Genomic DNA, 21,238 nt, shown 5'->3' with positions numbered 1-21,238 from the left:
AGTTCTGGAAATATTGTTTGAACTGGGAGCTTGTCGCCTATAACCTTCTTTAAACATGAAACATGGAAAACTAGGTGCAATCGAGAAGCTGCATGAAGCTCCAATTTGTATGCCATAGTACCAATTTTTTGAAACACCTTGTACGGACCATAATACTTTGGTGATAATTTATTATCCTTCTTAGCTTGCTTGAGGGACATTTGCTTATATGGTTGTAGCCATAGGAATACCCAATCACCTACATCAAAACTTCGTTCGCTGCGATGTTGATCTGCCTGTTGTTTCATTCTATTATGTGCCAACACGAGGTTATCCTTTAAGAGTTGGAGGACTTGTTGTTGATGTTCGATTTGATGTTCCACTGCTTGAACCTTAGAATTTTCTCTTGAATATGATGTGATGGATGGTGGTTGATATCCATAAAGTGCCATAAATGGGGTCATTTTAGTTGTTGTATGGAAGGAAGTGTTATACCACCATTCAGCCAGAGGCAACCATTTGACCCATTGTTTCTGTTTATCAGATACAAAGCAACGAAGATATCCTTCCAAACATTTGTTTACTATCTCAGTTTACCCATCAGATTGAGGATGATAAGATGAGCTATGAGCTAACTGAGTACCAAGACAAGAAAATAATTATGTCCAAAAATTTCCAGTGAAAATGGGATCTCTGTGACTTACAATAATCTTTGGGTTTCCATGTAGCTTTTGAATTGTTTCCATAAATGTAGTAGAAACCGTACTAGCTTTAAATGGATGTGATAATGCACAAAAGTGTGCATGCTTGGTAAGTCTGTCAACTACCACCATGATGACATTCCTTCCCTCAGACTTGGGTAAACCTGTGATAAAACCCATTGAAACCTCCTCCCACATTGGCTTGGAATGGATAAAGGTTGTAATAGACCCGGTGTCTTAATTGTTTCAACTTTATTTTGTTGGAAAACCAAACATTCTGCCACAATTTTTGAATATCCCATTTAAGGCCATCCCAAAAAAATTCCTTCTTAACCCTGTGGTAAGTTTTTAAAAATTCTGAGTGCCATCCTAAGGGAGAAGTGTGCAATTCCATAAGAATCTTTTGTTTTAGTTGGGAATTCTTACAGAGGTATAAGCGATATTTGTACCATAAAGAATCATTTTGCCAGCTAAATGTATCAGACGTACTGGAATCTTGTTGCAAGTTTCGAATAAGTGCCCATACTTATTTGTCATTCTTCCATTCCTCCCTTGCTTCATTTATTCAATCTGGTTGGATAATAGAAATGGCGCACAACAATGCTTCCACATCATCATCCTTTTTTGGAGTGCATCTGCCATCACATTTTTCTTCCCTTTTTTGTAGATGATTTCAAAGTCATAACCCAACATCTTTGTGACCCACTTTTGTTTCTCTTCAGAGGATAATCTTTGTTCTGAAAAGTATTTAAGGCTATCATGATCCGTTTTTACCTTGAAGTGTCTTCCCATTAGGTAGGGTCACCATTTCTTAAGTGCATGGAGTATTGCCAACATTTCCTTCTCATAAATAGCTTTGTGTAAAAACTTTCCCTTGATTGGACGACTTTCAAAAGCAATGGGTCTTTCATCTTGCATTAAAATAGCACCAATTCCATTTCCTGAAGCATCGCATTCCACAATAAAGGTTTTTGTGAAGTCCGGTGTAGCTAATACCGGTGCTTGGCACATTGCCTCTTTAAGATGTTCGAAGGCCTTTGTTGCTTCTGGAGTCCATGAAAATGCATCTTTCTTCAATAATGTTGTTAGAGGTGCTGCTATTCTCCCATAATTCTTAACAAACTTGTGATAATACCCTATCAACCTGAGAAATCCTCGCAGATGCTTTATGGATGTGGGGATTTTCCATTCCTTAATGGCTTTAATTTTTCTAGGGTCTACCTTAACTCCTTCATGAGATACAATATGACCTAGATATTCCACCTCTTGTACTCCAAAGAAACATTTGGATCTTTTTGCATATAATTGTTTCTCCTCCAATAGTTGTAGCACCCTGTCAACATGTTCAACATGATCCTTCCAAGACTTGCTGTAGATTAGTATATCATCAAAAAATACTAACACAAATTTTCTAAGGAATGGTTTGAAAATGGAATTCATCAAACCTTGAAATGTTGAAGGTGCACTGGTAAGGCCAAAAGGCATGGCCAAAAATTCATAATGACCCTCATGAGTTCTAAATGTTTTTTTCGCAATGTCTTCAGTCTTCATTCTAATTTGATGATATCCTGAACGAAGATCCAACTTGGTGAAGTAAATTGATCCATGCAATTCATCTAGTAATTCATCAATGACGGGAATGGGAAACTTATCTTTAATAGTGAGATTGTTTAGCTCCCTATAATCTGGATACATGCGCCATGATCCATCCTTCTTGTGAACTAATACTATTGGAGCAGAGAAAGAACTTTGACTCGGTTGAATTATACCAGCCTCTAGCATTTCTGCAACCATACGTTCAATTTCACTCTTTTGGGCATAGGGATATCTGTACGGCCTGATGTTTGGAGGAACACTTCTTGGAATCAAATGAATAGCATGATCATGATCACGAATAGGTGGGAGACCTTTGGGAGTCTCAAATACCTTGGAATGATTGTCCAAGACTTTTTGGAGATCTGGAGAAATAGATGATTGCAATGTGGAAACATCTAGCGAACATAATTGTGCAATTACACCCCTTTGTTCCTTTTTTAGAAGCTTTGTCATACCATTAGAGCTAATTATCTTTCCTGGTTTCCCTGCAATACCCCTTAATTAAACTTCCTTTCCTTCCACGGAAAATTTCATGAAAAGTTCTTGAAAATTGAAAGCTATTGTACCCAAGGATTGTAGCCATTGTACTCCTAGTACAACATCAGCACCTCCCATTGGAATGGAAAGCATTGGGCTAGTCAATACATATTGTCCCATCGATAGCTTGATATTATGGCACTTTCCAAAGCAATTTATTGTTCCTCCATTTGCAGCCATCACTTGACACTCTGGTGTTGGGTATAAGAAGAAATTCAATTCTTTTGCTACCTTACATTGAATAAAATTGTGGGTACTTCCTGAATCAACCAACACTAGTACCTTTTTCTTCTTGATTCGTCCTTCTATCTTGATGGTTTGAGGAGTGGTAATTGCCACCAATGCATTACAAGATATGGTCGGATTCATTTCTTCTTTATCTAGGCTTTGTTCCTGGAGTATATCCTCTTCTTTTGACCTTTCTTGCTCCTTTTCTTCTTCCTCTTCACAATCTATGTAGAATAATTTCTTTTCAGCACACTTAGGACCTTTAGTGTATTTGTTGTCACAACTGTAACAAAGCCCTTTTTCTCTTTTTTCTTCCAATTGTTGTGGTGTCAACCTTATAGGTTGTGGAAGACTAGGAGCAACCACACTTCCATCTTTATAGTTGTGAGTGGTATGCTTCCTGGTTGCCATAATTTTGCTTTCCATTTTTCTTGCTAACCTGAATGCCTTCTCTAATGAATCAGGTTCCCGAAGGCGAACATCATGTTGGATCTTATTCTTTAAAGTCCTTATGAACACATCAATCCTATGCTCCTCTAGAATATCTTTTACCCTTATGTTCAATTTTTGGAACTCCTCAATGTGCTCCATTATTGAACCCTTTTATTTGAGACTTATCAATTGGCTAAAAAAAGTGTTGCTTTTTGTATCCTCATAATGTGCTATCAATTCTTCTGTAAAAATTGCCCAAGTGATAATTTGTTTATGAGAGCAAAGCCATTGATACCATACAAACTGATTTGGTTCCAAATATAAAGTTGCAATATGTACCTTTTGTGTGTTTTGCACATTATTGAGATCGAAAAATTGCTCCATTTGTAATATCCATGTTGCGGGATCCTTGCCATCAAAATTCCTCATATCAATTTTTGGAATATGGTGGGTTTTCGATCCCACATTAGAGTCTAAGAAATCATGATTAACATTTCTTTTGTTCGCATCATGAGTTTCCTTTACTGCATTTTCACCATTGGTAAGTATTTCTTGTAGAAAATTTGTCAAATCTGTCTTCAAATCTGCCATGCCTATGTTCAAATTTGTGTTCAAATCTATCTTCAAGTTGTCCATCTTAGCTTCCATGCCATTCATCTTAGCTTCGATGCCATTTATCTTAGCTTCTGTTAGCTTTTGTGACAGTGACATTTGTTGCACTTGTTCTTGTAATTTTGATATATCATGTAGCATTTCTTCCTCTTCTTCATGAGTCATGCTAGAGCTTTCAGGTTCCTTACTAGGTGTTTGCATTTTCTTTCCTTAGGGCATCAGTTACCGATAATAATGCTCTACTATGCCCTTTGAATTCCTTCAAACTAAATTTTCAAACCAAGCTTAAGCAAAAATTTAAGAAAATATACACACCTTTTTTCACTTTGTAGGAGCTTGATATTGCCTTTGATGTATCTCTGTACTTTCCTATCATCTAGTTCTGAATTTGTGACCTGCAGTAACCCTCTGTGTCCTCTTTCCAATGCCACAAGTCTGACCTAAATTTGATTCTCCAAGGAAGAGTTATGCGAAATCTCCCACAATGACTTGATTATAGACTAGTTCAGTAGAGCGAACTTGTACGATGTGTCACGAGTCACTGTTTCGACCTTTGGATCTGAAAAATGCATACAAGAAACTAAAGTCCGTCCTATTTCTGTATCTTCTTACGAAATTTTAATCCGATCCCCAGAGAGAAAGTTATGACGATTTTCCCCAAGTCACCTGTTTGGAATGTAATTCAGGAGTCTGCAAAAAGACCAACTTCCTCAGATCATATCTCCGCAAATATAGCGCGAAAAGCTCTGAAATTCGGACCCAAGGTTCAGCGCGATTTCTTCTCAAATGAGTTTTTTTTGCAACTTCTGAAATGTCGCAAAAAAAAAGTTACAGCGAAAATGCCACGATGACCTGTTTGGAGCAGTGAAACCCTAGAATCCAAAGCTCTGATACCAAATGTTATGAAACCAGCTCAAGAAAAGATAGAAAAGATAGATCAACGCCTTCGAATTTAGCCTCTTCGAGGGGCAACCTCCTTTACATTACATAAATGAACAATTCTTGGATGATTCAAATGACAAAACCTCCTTTCTATATATAGGAGTCTAAGGAGTCATAATATAACCCAACCGACCTAACAATAATAATATAAAGCCACAAAAATAACAATATAGGGATTCTATGGGGCACAGTAATCATAATATGGGGATAATAGGGGCACAACAATATTAATAAGGGATGAAACTACAATAGTAATGGGGTAATTACTAGTATTATAGGGACCCAACAGGCAGATATCCCAAATATTGCTAGGATTTGAGAAATTACTTCAAGGGACATTCTTCAAGCTCTCTATCATCCTTGAATTTCTCCTGCTAGTTGATGATTTGTGTCTCGCAACATGGATCAGTACACAAGGGTTCTTACAACACCCCAAAAATGTTTTATCTTTAAAGAGCTTGAAATTTTAATCTAATTGAATTAAAACTAATAAAACTTACCAAACTTGAACTTCTCGCTTACTTAAAGAACCAAAATTTGGAGCGACCCAAAACAAAAGAGGATGTGTGGATCTTCACTCATGTCTTACTGTCTTCTCCACCCTATAGTTCCCCTGCAACTAAGATCGCACATAAAATTTGTGAAAGAAACTATGCTCTAATCCCTTTAGCACCTCTCGAGAAACGATGCCAAAAATGTTGGAAAAATTATGTGTTATAATTCCAACATTTAATTATCAACTAGGGCTTGTAAGCTTTAAGGCATAAGCATAGGTAATGTGGGATCATAACATCTAGCCTAAACTAACATCTTAGAAATTTTGGAATAAGGTACTGAATGGAGTACGGAATTTTTGTTCCTAAATCAATTTACTGCTTAGTACAGAATTAGGTACAAAACAGGATTTATGTTTCTAAATCAATTTTTTGTTTAGTACAAAATTAGGTACAGAACCTTCGTTTCTAGTTTAATTTATAATGATGAACAAAATTAAATCTAGATCTAAGACTTTTGTGATCCATAATGTAGATGTAAGTCTTTCGGATTAATCACATTGTTAGGATTTGGTTATGATTTGTGATCCAATTCCTAATAATGTGATTAATCCGAAAGGCTTACATCTACAAAAATAAACCTAATTAAATATTTCTACAAAATCAAGCAAATAACAAATTATCTACTCTAATGATTAACACACTACAACTCAAGAAAATCAAATAACACTCTATAAATGGCATGCAATCCTCTAAGTGTTAACACACAATATGTACTAAGAAGTCACTCAATTCCTAATTGATTCTGGATATTCAAATGGAGCATAAGCTACAAGAGTTTCGCACCACTAACATATGGATTCATAAGCAATGAAAAAGATTCAGTTTAAAACATGAAAATTACTCCTTCAGAGACTTATTTGAAATCGAAACTTTCTTCTCTAATATTCATGAATTTGGAAGAATAATCATGGATTTTTCACATATAAGCTATGCTCATAACAATATTGAATAGGCTTGCAAAACTCAAATAACATTACACTCATTATCCTTAACTCAAACCTATGAAAATATTAAAGGAAACTTAAGTACGAAATTAAGTGCAAAAATTCTGAAAATCACTAATGAAAGTAAATGAAAATTCAATCAACTATTTTAATTAATTCTAAAATCAAATTCAAATAAACTACTATCCCTAGGGTCACACCATAAATCAAAAAGTAATTACATAATCTAGAATGCAGAAATAAATTGACAAAGCAAATTGAATTTACTTCAAACCATTTGCAAGAAATAAAATATAAAAAGGAAATAAACATTAAAATTCACACTTACATAATCAATTTTAACCCTAAAAACACGATGGGTTTAGGAGGCCTTTCCTATCCATGTGCTGTAGGTCTAAGCTCAATTCACAAAATGGACACCAAAGCTTACAACAACTTCATTCCCTTTTATTCCTTCAGCCAAAATAGAGTGTAATATACAACAACCAGCAGATGTAATTATGATTTTCTTCCCCTACATATCTCTCTCTAATATTGAGTGATTACAATATATATATTATGCATTTAAAATTTGAGATCTTGAACTCAAGGATCTAATCTTACCTATATGCCAACAATATTACAAAAATACATTTCAAATGATTTTTTTGGAATTTGGTTATGGCAAATTTGTCTTGGAAATCTTGTGACCCATGCATAGCTTGATTGAGATCTAGAATTTATGATTGAAGCTCCACATAGCTTGAAAAAGAGACAAAATAAATCTTCAACCCATATACTCTGCGCTGGTACGAAATATACGAAACTGTCAAACCTAGAATTCCATTACTTAACTCAAATTATGTAAAACCGAGAATTCTGGTACTTAGGAATTTCGTTGACCATAACTTCTTCCTGGTGATGAATTTTGACAAACGTTTCTGGTTTACCTGAATGAGGGTACTTTGAACAAACCCCTTGTCTCAAAACCCTGATATTCTTCTTCATTTTATCTTAAATTGAGATTTTAATCTACCGGAATTTTGCCATTCGGTACTTAACTTGTAGCAACTAGCTTAATTGGCATATGAAGAATTTTGATAATGGGTCCCTACAATAAATAATCTTGGCAAAACGGGCATATTTGAGGCCTAGCATAGGGTGTTGGAGCATCCTTTCAGTGGGAGCTGATAAAACCAGGGTGTTGGAGCATCCTTCCAATTGGAGATGGCAAAATCAAGGTGTTGGAGCATCCTTTCAGTTAGAGCTGGTAAACCAGGGGGTTGGAGCCTCCATCCAGTGGTTGTTGGAGAATCATGTATTGTTCATGTGATGTGATGTGTTAATTATCTTATTTGATTTGTGGAAATGATATTTAATGTTCTAAAAGTAAGTAAAATTAAGTGAAATATTGATTCACCCCCCATCTCTATATTTCTAACAGACATGAGCACCGATATCATTGCACCTGCTTAATTTCATTCAAGGAAGAAATCATATCATTTCAATCTTCATGCTTCTCCTTCAATACCCTACCTAGAAGAGTTTTCATCTACCAATGGACGGAGATGGAGTTTAGGTATTGGCTTTGTCTTCCCCTAGTATGGTTAGGGTCAAGAACTTAATTGGCTACCTCTTTTAGAGTTTCAGAATATGAATAATATTAACGATCATTATTGGTGAGGGCTTCGAGTTGGAAAATTTCCACATGAATTTCAAGGGGGTGATGGACTAGAAAATGGTTGCAACATCTTAGGCATGCAGTCTACCCTTGGGGACTCCACCCCTAGCTCCTCGATGACTATTCATTCATTGTTTGGGCATATTGCACTAAAAGAATAATATTTAGGCAACAAATTTTTCCTAAAACAGCTTGAGATTGAGAGGAATAAGACTGAGGAAGCCAAAAATAAGTAAAAACCAAGGGTTTCTAGGAATCCCAAACACACCAAACCAACAGATAGAGGAGGACCAATGAGAAAATAAGCCAGATGAAAGACTCCTGGAAGGGAATAGAGCTCGCCAGGATACAACATCATCCAAGCCACATTCCAACTCAGGAGAACTCAAAACATATCCACTAAGCATCCACCAATGAGATACAAAACCGAAGAATAAAATATTTGAACCAGAAGAGTAAAACAATGCCCTAAATTGTCAATCTCACCAAACTTGGACCAGCGAATTCATGTGCACTGAAGACAGGATAATGCCACCAACTCCTACAACACCAAGCTCCAATGTAGCCAACGGAATCCTGAAATTCGTAACCTCTAGGTGCCTAGAATCTATCTCTTGTTCAATACTCAGCTGCTAGAGCATGCCGAGAGAATGTTTTTCGAGTGAAACTGTGTGGAGGATGTTTAATCCTATCCGACGTTTTGGGTGGACACTCCACCCATCATCAGGGACCTAATAAATTTGAATGATCACAAACAACCATTGTGAAACAAGCTAGTGCTTATATTGAGGGCCTCAAAACCTATAAACTAGGTTGTCTTGCATGCAGGCATAGGTCACTTCAAATCCATAACCAAAGGCCAACATCCAATCTTGATAAAAAATCACACAAATTATGCCATGGTTATGCAAGTTTCTTGCCACACGTAGACCTTCCTTTGTCATATGCCCAAGGGAATTACGCCACTTGTGGTGGGGAAGAAACCCACACATACCAAAAAAGTTGGAGAGCAAGGTCTCCCCTCACAGAGCAATCAAATGGATAAGGCTTGACATGGGGATGAATATATTGAATGTGGTTTACATGTGTGTTGCATGGGGAGGTTCAATCATACCTTCCTATTAAATTCTATGAAAAGTGGTAAAGTGGCGAGCTCCAATGTCCCATCAACCAACACCCCAATCAAAAAAAATTTACATTATATTTTAATAAAACAATATAATCCAACTTTGAAACTTAATCCATCCTTTTTATACCTAATATTAAAATCTGAATATCTAAAATATAAACTTTAATATATAAACTTAGATAATTATTATAACCATTCAATCTATACATATAAATAAATATATATATTAATTTAAATTTAATTTACATGTAAAAAATACAAAACAATCAATTTTTTCACATTTCAAAATTTGCCAACATACAAACACATATATAAAAATATTTGTATTTCACATATCAATTTTTTAATAAACTCAAACAACATTATATGAAATGGTACTATTTCCCCATACCCATCTCCCGTGGAATTCTCATTAAAAAGGAGAATCATTAACAATGCACTACTTAAACCTATTTTAAAGGCAAAAGCATGTACGTAGTACCAAATTAGCTTTATTAACATATGAATATATTTTTTGAATTATTAACTTTAAATATATCTTAGAAATCACAATGAATTAGTTAAGACAAAGCTTTTTATAATTAATGGGATATTAAATCTTAATGTTTATTAATTTTTAATTTTTCAAAATATTTTTTTCCCATAAAGGAATATATTTTTCAAAATTAAGAAATATGTTGCCCTTAAATAATACATTGATCTTTGGAAGAGAGGTTGCTTTGGGAAATATGGAGATAATAGATTTCTCACTTGAATTGGGGTTAGAATTCGTATAGTAAGGTGTTATCATTAAATGGCATGAAATTTTTAAATCATAATAACATTTGAGAAATTGAGATAGAGATTGTAGATAATAACCTAAAAACCATTTTGGGATATCATAGAATGTTTGGAAGGGTTATATGATTTGTACATAAGTTTTGGAAAATGTTAAATTGGGTAGGATAGTGTCTTATGTGAAACAACATTTCAAGGTAGTGATTTTGTAACACCTTTCTTCCACATTCACATTTACTCAACTTTACCGGTCCACATGGTTCACTGTGTGACGAAGAGTTACTATGGGGTGACTCAACCTCCTAGGTATAGTTAAGGAAGTGGAATCAACATACTAAAACCTTGTTGACCTTCCTCGGGAGTTGCAGGACCCCTGGGAGCCAAACAACCACTCTAGGTGCCAAAACCCTGAGCTAACTTTCTTTTTCACTAACCTTGACTCTCAGTTGCTTGCATAAGAAGGCAAGACAACAACTGTAACCCTCCAGTCACATGCATAACCTTGCCTCCCAGTGACTGCAGTCTAAATTACCTAATTTTGTGCATGTGAACCTAAGATCTAAGCCACTTTTTCAGGTCTACGATCCATACCTCTGCCTAAAACTTGATAGAAATTTCCAGAATGATGAATGACACAAAGACAAAGCCATTAATGCAAAACGTGATCAAGGAATTGACCTAACCAGGCCTAACCATGACAAACATTTCGTCAAACACATGATGAACAAGTAATCTACAGGTTATAAATGAATATTTGAACACAGGGGTCTCATACTTGTCTGAAAATCCTCAAGAAGGTTTGATTCCCTCTCATAATAGTTGTAATAACATCTATTAGGTCATGCATTAACTAACCATTCATTTACTAATTAAAACATGTTGAGATCCATAACTATATTTTGTCATAAAACCATGCTTATACCCATCATATAACTAGAATAATAACAATGATATAACAACCATTAAAACCACATAATAACAAGTATGAATACTCATGAAATACAAGATGAAAAAAAACTCTTATTAGCATATGCAAATCCAACCAAGTCAGGGACTTCCACATACTACCCGACCATAGATTGGGTTGAACCAAATATGTTATGTAATCAACTCATAAAATAGAAGGAAAGATAGATTAACGACTTCAAAATCAGCCTCTTCGAGGGGGAAACCTCCTTTACATTACACAAATGAACAATTCTTGGATGATACAAATGATAAAACCTCCTTTCTATATATGGGAGTCTAAGGGGTCACTATATAATCAAAGTTGACATAACAATAATAATATAAGGGCACAACAATAACAATAATGGGCTTCTACGGGGCACACTAATAACAATATGGGGACAATAGGGGCACACCAATAATAATAAGGGATACAATGACAATAGTAATGGGGGAATCACTAGTATTATAGGGACCCAACATGCCCCTCTCCTTCAAAAAATGGTTGTATTCAACGCTTGAGTAGTAATGGATGCTTTTGTATAAAATTCTCATCCTCCCATGTGAAATATTTAGCGGGTAAGTTCTTCCACTTGATAAGATACTCTAAAATTGATCGATTTCGTAGCTATCGAGTTCTTGTTTCTGTGACTGCTTCAGCTTCCAATATGATTTTTCCTTCGTCGTCAAGTTTTGGCAATATTGTTTGAACTAGGAGCTTGTCACCTATAACCTTCTTTAAGCATGAAACATGGAAAACTAGGTGCACTCAAGAAGTTGCAAGAAGCTCCAATTTGTATGCCATAGTGCCAATCTTTTGCAACACCTTGTACAGGCCATAATACTTTGGTGATAATTTATTATCCTTCTTAGCTTGCTTGAGGGACATTTTTTCATATGGTTGTAGCCGTAGAAATACCCAGCCACCTACATCAAAACTTCTTTCATTGCGATGTTGATCTACTTGTTGTTTCATTCTATTTTGCACCAAAGGGATGTTATCCTTTAAGAGTTGGAAACCTTGTTGTTGATGATCGATGTGATGTTCCATTGCTTGAACCTTAGAATTTCCTCTTAAATATGATGTGATGGATGGTGGATGATATCCATAAAGTTCCATAAATGAGGTCATTTTTGCTACAGTATGGAAGGAAGTGTTATACCACCATTTAGCCAGAGGCAACCATTTGACTCATTGTGTATGTTTATCAGATACAAAGCAATGAAGATATCCTTCCAAACATTTGTTTACTATCTCAGTTTGCCCATCACATTGAGGATGATAAGATGAGCTATGAGCTGACTGAGTACCCAGACAAGAAAATAATTTTGTCCAAAAATTTCCAGTGAAAACGGGATCTCTATCGCTTACAATAATCTTTGGGTTTCCATGTAGCTTTTGAATTGTTTCCATAAATATATTAGCAACTGTAATGGCTTTAAATGGATGAGATAATGCACAAGGTGTGCATACTTGATAAGTTTGTCAACTACCACCATGATGACACTCTTTCCTTTGGATTTGGGTAAACCTGTGATAAAATCCATTGAAACATCCTCCCAACATTGACTTGGAATGGATAAAGGATGTAATATACATGGGGTATTAATTGTTTCAACTTTATTTTGTTGGAAAACCAAACATTCCACCATAAACTTTTGAATATCAAATTTAAGGCCGTCTAAAAAAAAAATCCTTCTTAACCCTGTGGTAAGTTTTTAAAAATCCTGAGTGCCCTCCTAAGGGAGAGGTGTGCAATTCCATAAGAAACTTTTTTTAGAGTTGGAAATTCTTACAGAGGTATAAGCGATATTTGTACCATAATGAATCATTTTTCCAGCTAAATGTATTAGATGTATTGGGATCTTTTTGTAACTTTATAATGAGTGCCCACACTTATTCATCATTCTTCCATTCATCCCTTTGTTTATCCAATATGGTTGGATAATAGAAATGGCACAAATAAATGCTTCCACATCCTCATCCTTTCTTGAGAGTGCATCTGCAACAACATTTTGCTTCCCTTTTTTGTAGATGATTTCAAAGTCATAACCCAACATCTTTGTGACCCATTTTTGTTGCTCTTCTGAAGATAATCTTTGTTATAAAAAGAATTTAAGACTATCATGATCCGTGTTTACCTTGAAGTGTCTTCCCATTAGGTAGGGTCGTCACTTCTTAAGTTCATGTAGTATTGCCGACATTTCCTTCTCATAAATAGCTTTGTGTAAATAATTTCGTTTGATTTGATGACTTTCGAAAGAAATGGGTCTTTCTTATTGCATTTAAAAATCCCCAATTCCATTTCTTGAGGAATCACACTCCACAATAGAGTTTTTTGTGAAGTCCGACATAGCTAAGACTGGTGCTTGGAACATTGCCTCTTTAAGATGTTCAAAGGCCTTCGTTGCTTCTAGAGTCCATGAAAATGCATCTTTCTTCAATAATTTTGTTAGAGGTGCTGCTATTCTCCCATATGTCTTAAAAAACTTATGATAATACCCTGCCAACCCGAGAAATCCTTGCAGATGCTTTATGGATGTGGGGATTTTCCATTCCTTAATGGCTTTAATTTTGCTAAGGTCTACCTTAAAACCTTCATGAGATACAATATGTCCCAGATATTCCACCTCTTGTACTCCAAAGAAACATTTGGAGCATTTACCATATAATTGTTTCTCATCCAATAGTTTGAGCACCTTGTCAAAATTTTGAACATGATCCTTCCAAGACTTGTTGTAGATTAGTATACATCAAAAAATACTAACACAAATTTTCTAAGGAAGGGTTTGAAAATTGAATTCATCAAACCTTGAAATGTAGAAGGTGCATTGGTAAGGCCAAAAGGCATGACCAGAAATTCATAATGACCCTCATGAGTTCTAAAAGTTGTTTTCGGAATGTCTCCAATCTTCGTTCTGATTTGATGACATCCTGAACGAAGATCCAACTTGGTGAAGTAAATTAATCCATGCAATTCAGCCAATAGTTCATCAATGACAGAAATGGGAAATTTATCTTTAATAATGAGCTTATTGAGCTCCCTATAATCTAGACACATGCGCCATGATCCATCCTTCTTGTGCACCAATACTACTGGAGTAGAGAAATAACTTTGACTAGGTTGAATTATACTAGCCTCTAGCATTTCTACAACCATACGTTCAATTTCACTCTTTTGGGAATAGGGATATCTGTAAGGCCTGATGTTTGGAGGAACACTTCCTAGAATCAAATGAATATCATGATCATGATCACGAATAGGTGGGAGGCCTTTGGGAGTCTCAAATACCTTGGAATGATTTCCCAAGACCTTTTGGAGATCTTGAGAAATACATGATTTCGATGTGGGAACCTCTAGCAAACATAATTGTGAAATTGCACCTCATTTTTCTTTCTTTAGAATCTTTGTCATTCCATTAGAGCTTATTATCTTTCCCAGTTTCCCTGTGATACCCCTTAATTCAACTTCCTTTCCTTTTGAAAAAAAATTCAAGAAACATTCTTGAAAATTAAAAGTTATCCTACCCAAAGATTGTAGCCATTGGACTCCTAGTACAACATCAGCACCACCCATTGGAATGGAAAGCATTGACCTATTCAATACATATTCTCCCATGGATAGTTTGATATTATGGCACTTTCCAGAGCAATTTATGGTTCCTCCATTTGCAACCATCACTTGACACTCTGGTGTTGGATATATGAAGCAATTCAATTCCTTGGTTATCTTACAATGAATAAAATTATGGGCACTGCCCGAATCAATCAACACTATTACCTTTTTTTCTTGATATGTCCTTCTATCTTAAGAGTTTGAGGAGTGGTAATTCCGGCCAATGCATTACAATATATGGTTGGATTCATTTCTTCTTTCTCTAGGGTTTTTTCCTGGTGTATATCCTCTTCTTTTGACATTTCTTGTTCATTTTCTTCCTCCTTTTCACAATCTATGTAAAATAATTTCTTCTCAACACACTTATGACCTTTAGTGTATTTTCTATCACAACTGTAACAAAACCCTTTTGCTCTTTTTTCTTCCAATTGTTGTGGTGTCAACCTTGTAGGTTTTGGAAGGCTAGGAGAAACAACACTTCCATATTTATATTTGTGAGTGGTAGGCTTCCTTGTTGCCATAATTTTTCTTTCAAGTTTTCTTGCCAACTCGAATGCCTTCTTCAATGAATCAGGTTCTTAAAGGCGAACCTCATGTTGGATGTTATCCTTTGAATTCCCTATGAACACACCAATCCTATTCTCCTCTAGAATATATTTTACCTTTATATTCAAATTTTGGAAGTCCTCATTGTGCTCCATCATTGAACCCTTTTGTTTGAGATTTATCAACTAGCTAAAAAAGGTGTTGCTTTTTGTATCCTCATAATGTGCTATCATTTCTTCCATAAAAATTGCCCAAGTTACAATTTGTTTTTAGAGAAAATCCATCGATACCATACAAACTAATTTGGTTCCAAATATAAAGTTGCAATGCGTACCTTTTGTGTGTTTTTCACATTATGGAGATCGAAATATTGTTCCATCTGTAGTATCCATGTTACGGGACCCTGCCATCAAACTTCCTCATATCGATCTTTGGAACATGGTGGGTCTTCACTCCAACATTATAGTCTATGAAATCATGATTAACATTTCTTTTGTTCTCATCATGAATTTTCTTTACTACCCTTTGACCATTTGTAAGCATTTCTTGTAGCAACTTTGTCAAATATATTTCAAATCTTCCATGTTGCCTTTAATATTTGCTTCTATACCATCCATCTTAGCTTCCACGCCATTCATCTTACCTTCCATGCCATTCATCTTACCTTCCATGCCTTTCTTTAATCCATCCATCTTAGCTTCTATTACTTTTTGTGAGAGTGAAAATTGTTGCACTTGGTCTCGTAATTTTGATATATCATGTTGCATTTCTTCCTCGTCTTCATGAGTGATGGTATAGCTTACAGGGTGCTTACTAGGTATTTCCATTTTATTTCTTCAGGGCATCAATTAATGATAATTATGCCTCACTATGCCCTTTGAATCACTTCAAACTAATTTTTCAAACCAAACTTACGCAAATTTTTAAAAACAACTACACACCTCTTTTTTTTCTTTGTAGGAGATTAATATTGAATCTGTTGTATCTCTGAAATTTCAGATCTCCAAGCTCTAAAATTGCAAACTATGGTAGCCCTCTGCATCCTCTTTCCAATGCCACCAGTCTGATCGAAATTGGATTCTATAAGAATGAGTTATGCCCAATCTCCCAAGATGACCTCATTATATACTTTTTCAGTAGAGAAAACTTGTACGAAGTGCCACATGTCATTGTTTCGACCTTCGGAGCTGAAAACAATACCCAAAAAACTAAAGTCCGTCATCTTTCTGTAACTTCTTACAAAATTTTAATTCGATGCTCAGAGAGAAAGTTATGGAAATTTTCCCACATCACCTGTTTGGGATGTAATTCGGTTGCCTGCCAAAACCCTAACTTCCTTGGATCATATCTCCGAAAATATCACGAGAAAAAATCTAAAATTTAGACCCGAGGTTAATTTGGATAATTCAACTCAAATGGGTTTTCGTGTCAGCTTCTAAAACGTCATATAAAAAACATTATAGCAAAAATTCCACGATGCCCTATTTGGAGCAGCGAAACCCTATAATCCAAAGCTCTGATACCAAATTTTATGCAACCAGCTCATAAAATAGAAGAAAATATAGATCAACGACTTCAAAATCAGCCTCTCCGAGGGGTAAATCTCCTTTACATTACACAAATGAACAATTCTTTGATGATACAAATGAAAAAACCTCCTTGCTATATATAGGAGTTTAAGGGGTCACAATATAATCAAAGTCAACATAACAATAATAATATAAGGGCACAACAATAACAATTGTGGGATTCTATGGGGCACAATAATAACAATATGGGGACAATAAGGGAACAACACCAATAATAAGGGATACGATGACAATAGTAATGGGGGAATCACTAGTATTATAGGGATCTAACAAAATCTTTCCTTCAGCCAATCACCCTCATGCCATATTCGAAGCATGAATGTGGGACTCACAATAGAACAACCAGGGCTTTCTCAGGCTTTACCGCAATCCTGCCAAAACTAGTCAAGGGACTCCTAGGCCTGAGACAAGAAGTTACACAACTAGGATTTACCACAATCCTGCCATTACTAGTCAAGGGATTCCTAGGCCCAAACAATGAAAGATACACTACCAGGATTTACCACAATCCCGCCACTACCAGTCAAGGGGTCACTAGGCCCTAAACAATCTTGGATGCCTCTAGATTTCTTCACCAATACCTTGAGGAATTTTCCCATCTCCACCCTCAGAATCTACCGCAATCCCTCCATTAATGTTTAATGGATTCCTAGGCACTTGAGAATTTTCCTGAGACAACCTCACCTAGTTCCAAAACCATCCGACAATCCAAAGGTCAACCAAATGAAAGGACCCCATCACATCATGGTTGTCCGGAAATGGAAATTTAATGCTAAAACCACCGTCACACTTGGAAAAACCCATGCCAATGAAAACAAGAGAACCAAATACACACATGCATGTACCGTGCATGCCAAAACCAGTAAGGAAACCACACATGCAACTCGATACCTGCAAAGTAATCCTGATGTAGCCACTTGATCCAACTCTTCTTTACTTGATCTTTACTTCCCTTTGCTTTCTTATCCTTCATTTTCCTTCCTTTCTCCATTGCTATAGTGCTCCAAGAATGCTCTAAGTGTGCAAGAGTATGAGAGAATAGAGAGAGAACTCCAAAACTGAACCAACAAAAGTTGTGAACTGATCCGCAAAAACATTTTTATCAATGAGGCCTCTATTTTCTTCAATTTCCTCTAATTTTCCTTCAATTTCCTCCTCACATGCAACCTATGACCCTTCACCTTCCTTTCCTCTTAATCCCCTTTATTTTCATAAATAAAATTTCAATTAATGCCTCATGCCTTTTCAAAGCCTTTTCCAATACCTTTGCCAATTTTCCCTTAGCCATAATAATCAAATGAACACCCACTAAGATGTTTTTCCCAACATTCAACTTGAAATAAGTCTCCCATGACCTTGGTCTTATTTTCCTTTATTAACTTTATTAAATGGAATTTTAACTCAGGGTTGTTACAGACCCCTCCCACTTAGGAGAACATCATCTTTAGTGTTCTATGACACCTACAACTAGCAAGACCCATGAAACCCAAAACATACTTCCCATGGAACTTTATAACTTAGCTCGATGCAGTATTTACAATGAACAACCTGCTGAAAAGAAAACTAGCATAACAAACATGAAAACCATACCGCTTATTGGAGCTTTATAACACATCTCGTTGTGGTATTTACAATAACAAACATATATAAATAATACATATACCAAAACTCATTTTCCTTCATCAAAAAATAAGGAAGGATACATAGCCTGCATCTGATCATCCATCTCCCATGTAGCTTCATCGGGCCCAAAGTGCTTCAACAACACTTTAACTTGCTCAATTGATCAGTTCCGGAGCATTAGTTGTTTTTGCTGAAAATTCTCTAAGGTTTAGGTTGGAATTCTCCTTCTGGATCCACTTGCAATACATACCATTCAATCACATGATCAACATATTTCACATATATTTTAAGTAATGAAACATGGAAAACATCATGAACTTTCACTGTCAGAGGCAATGAAATTTTGTAGGCCACTAGTCTAATCTTCTCAAGGATCTCGAAAGGCCCGCAATACCGAGGTGCCAACTTCGCACATGACCCATTCCTCAAGGAGTTCTTCTTAGGCTTGATGTACAAGTACACATGCTCCCTAATCTAAAACTCCTTAAATGCCTAGTGTTGATCTACATAACTCTTCTTTCTATCTTGTGTTGCCTTGAGATTCTTCTTTATAACCTGCATTTCATGTTCCATCTCTATGAACATGTTTGGTCCTATCAACACCCAGTTCACTAGATCACTCAGTTGTTGGGAGTATTACAACTCTGCCATTAAAGTGCCTCAAACAGACTCATCCTCAATGGTTCCTAATACCTACTATTGTAAGACAACTCAACCAACGGAAGATGCTCATCCCACCTCCTATGTTGATGCATAACATACATCCTCAACATGTCCTCTAGAATCTTATTGACCATCTCTATCTATCCATCTATTTGTGGATCCTAAGTTTCATTGAAGGCCAACTCTATCCCCAAACCTGCAAATAAATCCTTCCAAAACATGGAAGTGAACTTCACATCTTTTTCTAACATAATCTTCTTAGGAATACCGAGCAATCTCATTACCTTCATGATGAATATCTATGCTACCTCACTAGTTGAATAATTAGACTTCACTGGAATGAAGTGTGCTACCTTAGTTAACCTATCAATCATAACCATGATAGAATAGTGTTGTTTAGATGTCTTCAACAAACCTATAATAAAATCCATGGAAATGACCTCCCATTTCCACTTCGAAATCAGAATTGGTTGTAGTAAACCATCTGGGTGCTTACACTCTGTGTTTGCCTGTTGACAATCCAAGCATCTTGCAAAAAAATTTGCCACGTCTTTCCTCATATTCGGCCAATGGTAGAACTTCTTAACCGATGTTAGAGTCTTTTGATATCTCGGACGACCTGAATATGGCTTAACATGAAATTCCCACATGATAAGCTTCTTGAGCTCACTATTATCCAACACATAGATCTTGTCCCTAAATCTGACCAAACCATTTATCATGAGATGATAGTACACATCTTATTCACCTTTACCCTGTTGTTGTAACATGTGATTAAGTTGTTGGGAACCTGTCATTTTGTTGTCCTGCCTACACGATCAGATCCTATAAATTTGACCCATATGAGCTCATAGTTGCTATGTGCTTCACCTGTATTATTCTACTAAGAGCATTTGCAACCCTATTCTTTTTTCACTTAATGTACCTAATCTCATATTCCAACTTGTTGATCGTGTAAAACCATATAGATTTTGATGGATTTAGATTAGGTTGGTCAAATAAATATCTCAACCCACTATAATCACTCATCAACACAAACTTCCTACCAAGAAGATAGTGCCTCCACATCTTTAATGCATGAACAAACACTGCCAACTCAAGATCATGTGTCACAAAGTTATGCTCGTGCTCATTTAGTTTCCTTGATTCATAACGTAACACCTTTCCCTCTCTCATCAAGACTCCACCAAGTCCTCCCTTGCAAGAAACTATACATACCATGAACTATTTATCTAGATCTGCAATCTTTAGAATTGGAGCATTTGTCAACAACTGCTTCCATTGCTCAAAACTAGATGCACATTACTCTGTCCATTCAAATTTATTTCCCTTTCTATGCAATGATGTAATAGGATAGGAAATCTGTGAAAAGTTCTTGGTGAACCTCCTGCAGTAACCTGCTAACCCCATAAATGATCTGACCTCATCCACATTTCTAGAAGTTGCCCATTCCATGATAGCTCTTATACTTTTTGGATCCACTGTTATGCCTTCCTTGGAAATAACATGCCCCAGGTAATGTACCTCTATATAAAAGAAAATGCACTTATTAAGCTTGGAATACAATTGATTCTCTCTTAGAAATCTCAATATTATTGTTAAGTGTTCGACATGCTCTTCCTCATTCTTAGAATATATCAATATATCATCAACGAATACAATCACAAAATAGTACAAATAAGGACACAACATATTATTCATCAAACACATGAAAGTAGTTGGAGAATTAGTCAAACCAAAAGGAACCATAACAAACTCATAAATACCATACCTGGTCTGGAAAGCAGTCTTTTAGATATCCTCTTCTTTTATGCGTACATGATGATATCTTGATCTCAAATCAATCTTCAAGATCATTTATTCTCCCTTCAACTGATCAAACAAGTCATCGATCATAGGCAACAAATACATGTTCTGGATTGTTACCTTGTTCAACTGCCTATAATCAATACATAACCTAGGAGTTTTGTCCTTCTTCTCCATAAACAACACTGGTGCACCCCCAAGGCAGCACACTTGGCCTAATGTATCCCTTATCAATCATTTTCTTCAATTTTAGCTTCAGTTCCACTAACTCTAGAGTGCTCATCATGTACGGTGCCTTTGATGCTGGTGCTACCCATAGTACCAACTCGATAGAAAATTCTACTTCCCTATG

This window comes from Pinus tabuliformis, chromosome Q (genome assembly GCF_031772625.1).
Source record: "Pinus tabuliformis cultivar Carrire ecotype Pingquan chromosome Q, CPIR1, whole genome shotgun sequence".
In the NCBI taxonomy this organism is placed as follows: Eukaryota; Viridiplantae; Streptophyta; class Pinopsida; order Pinales; family Pinaceae; genus Pinus; species Pinus tabuliformis.
Note: the sequence above shows the minus strand (reverse complement) of the source record.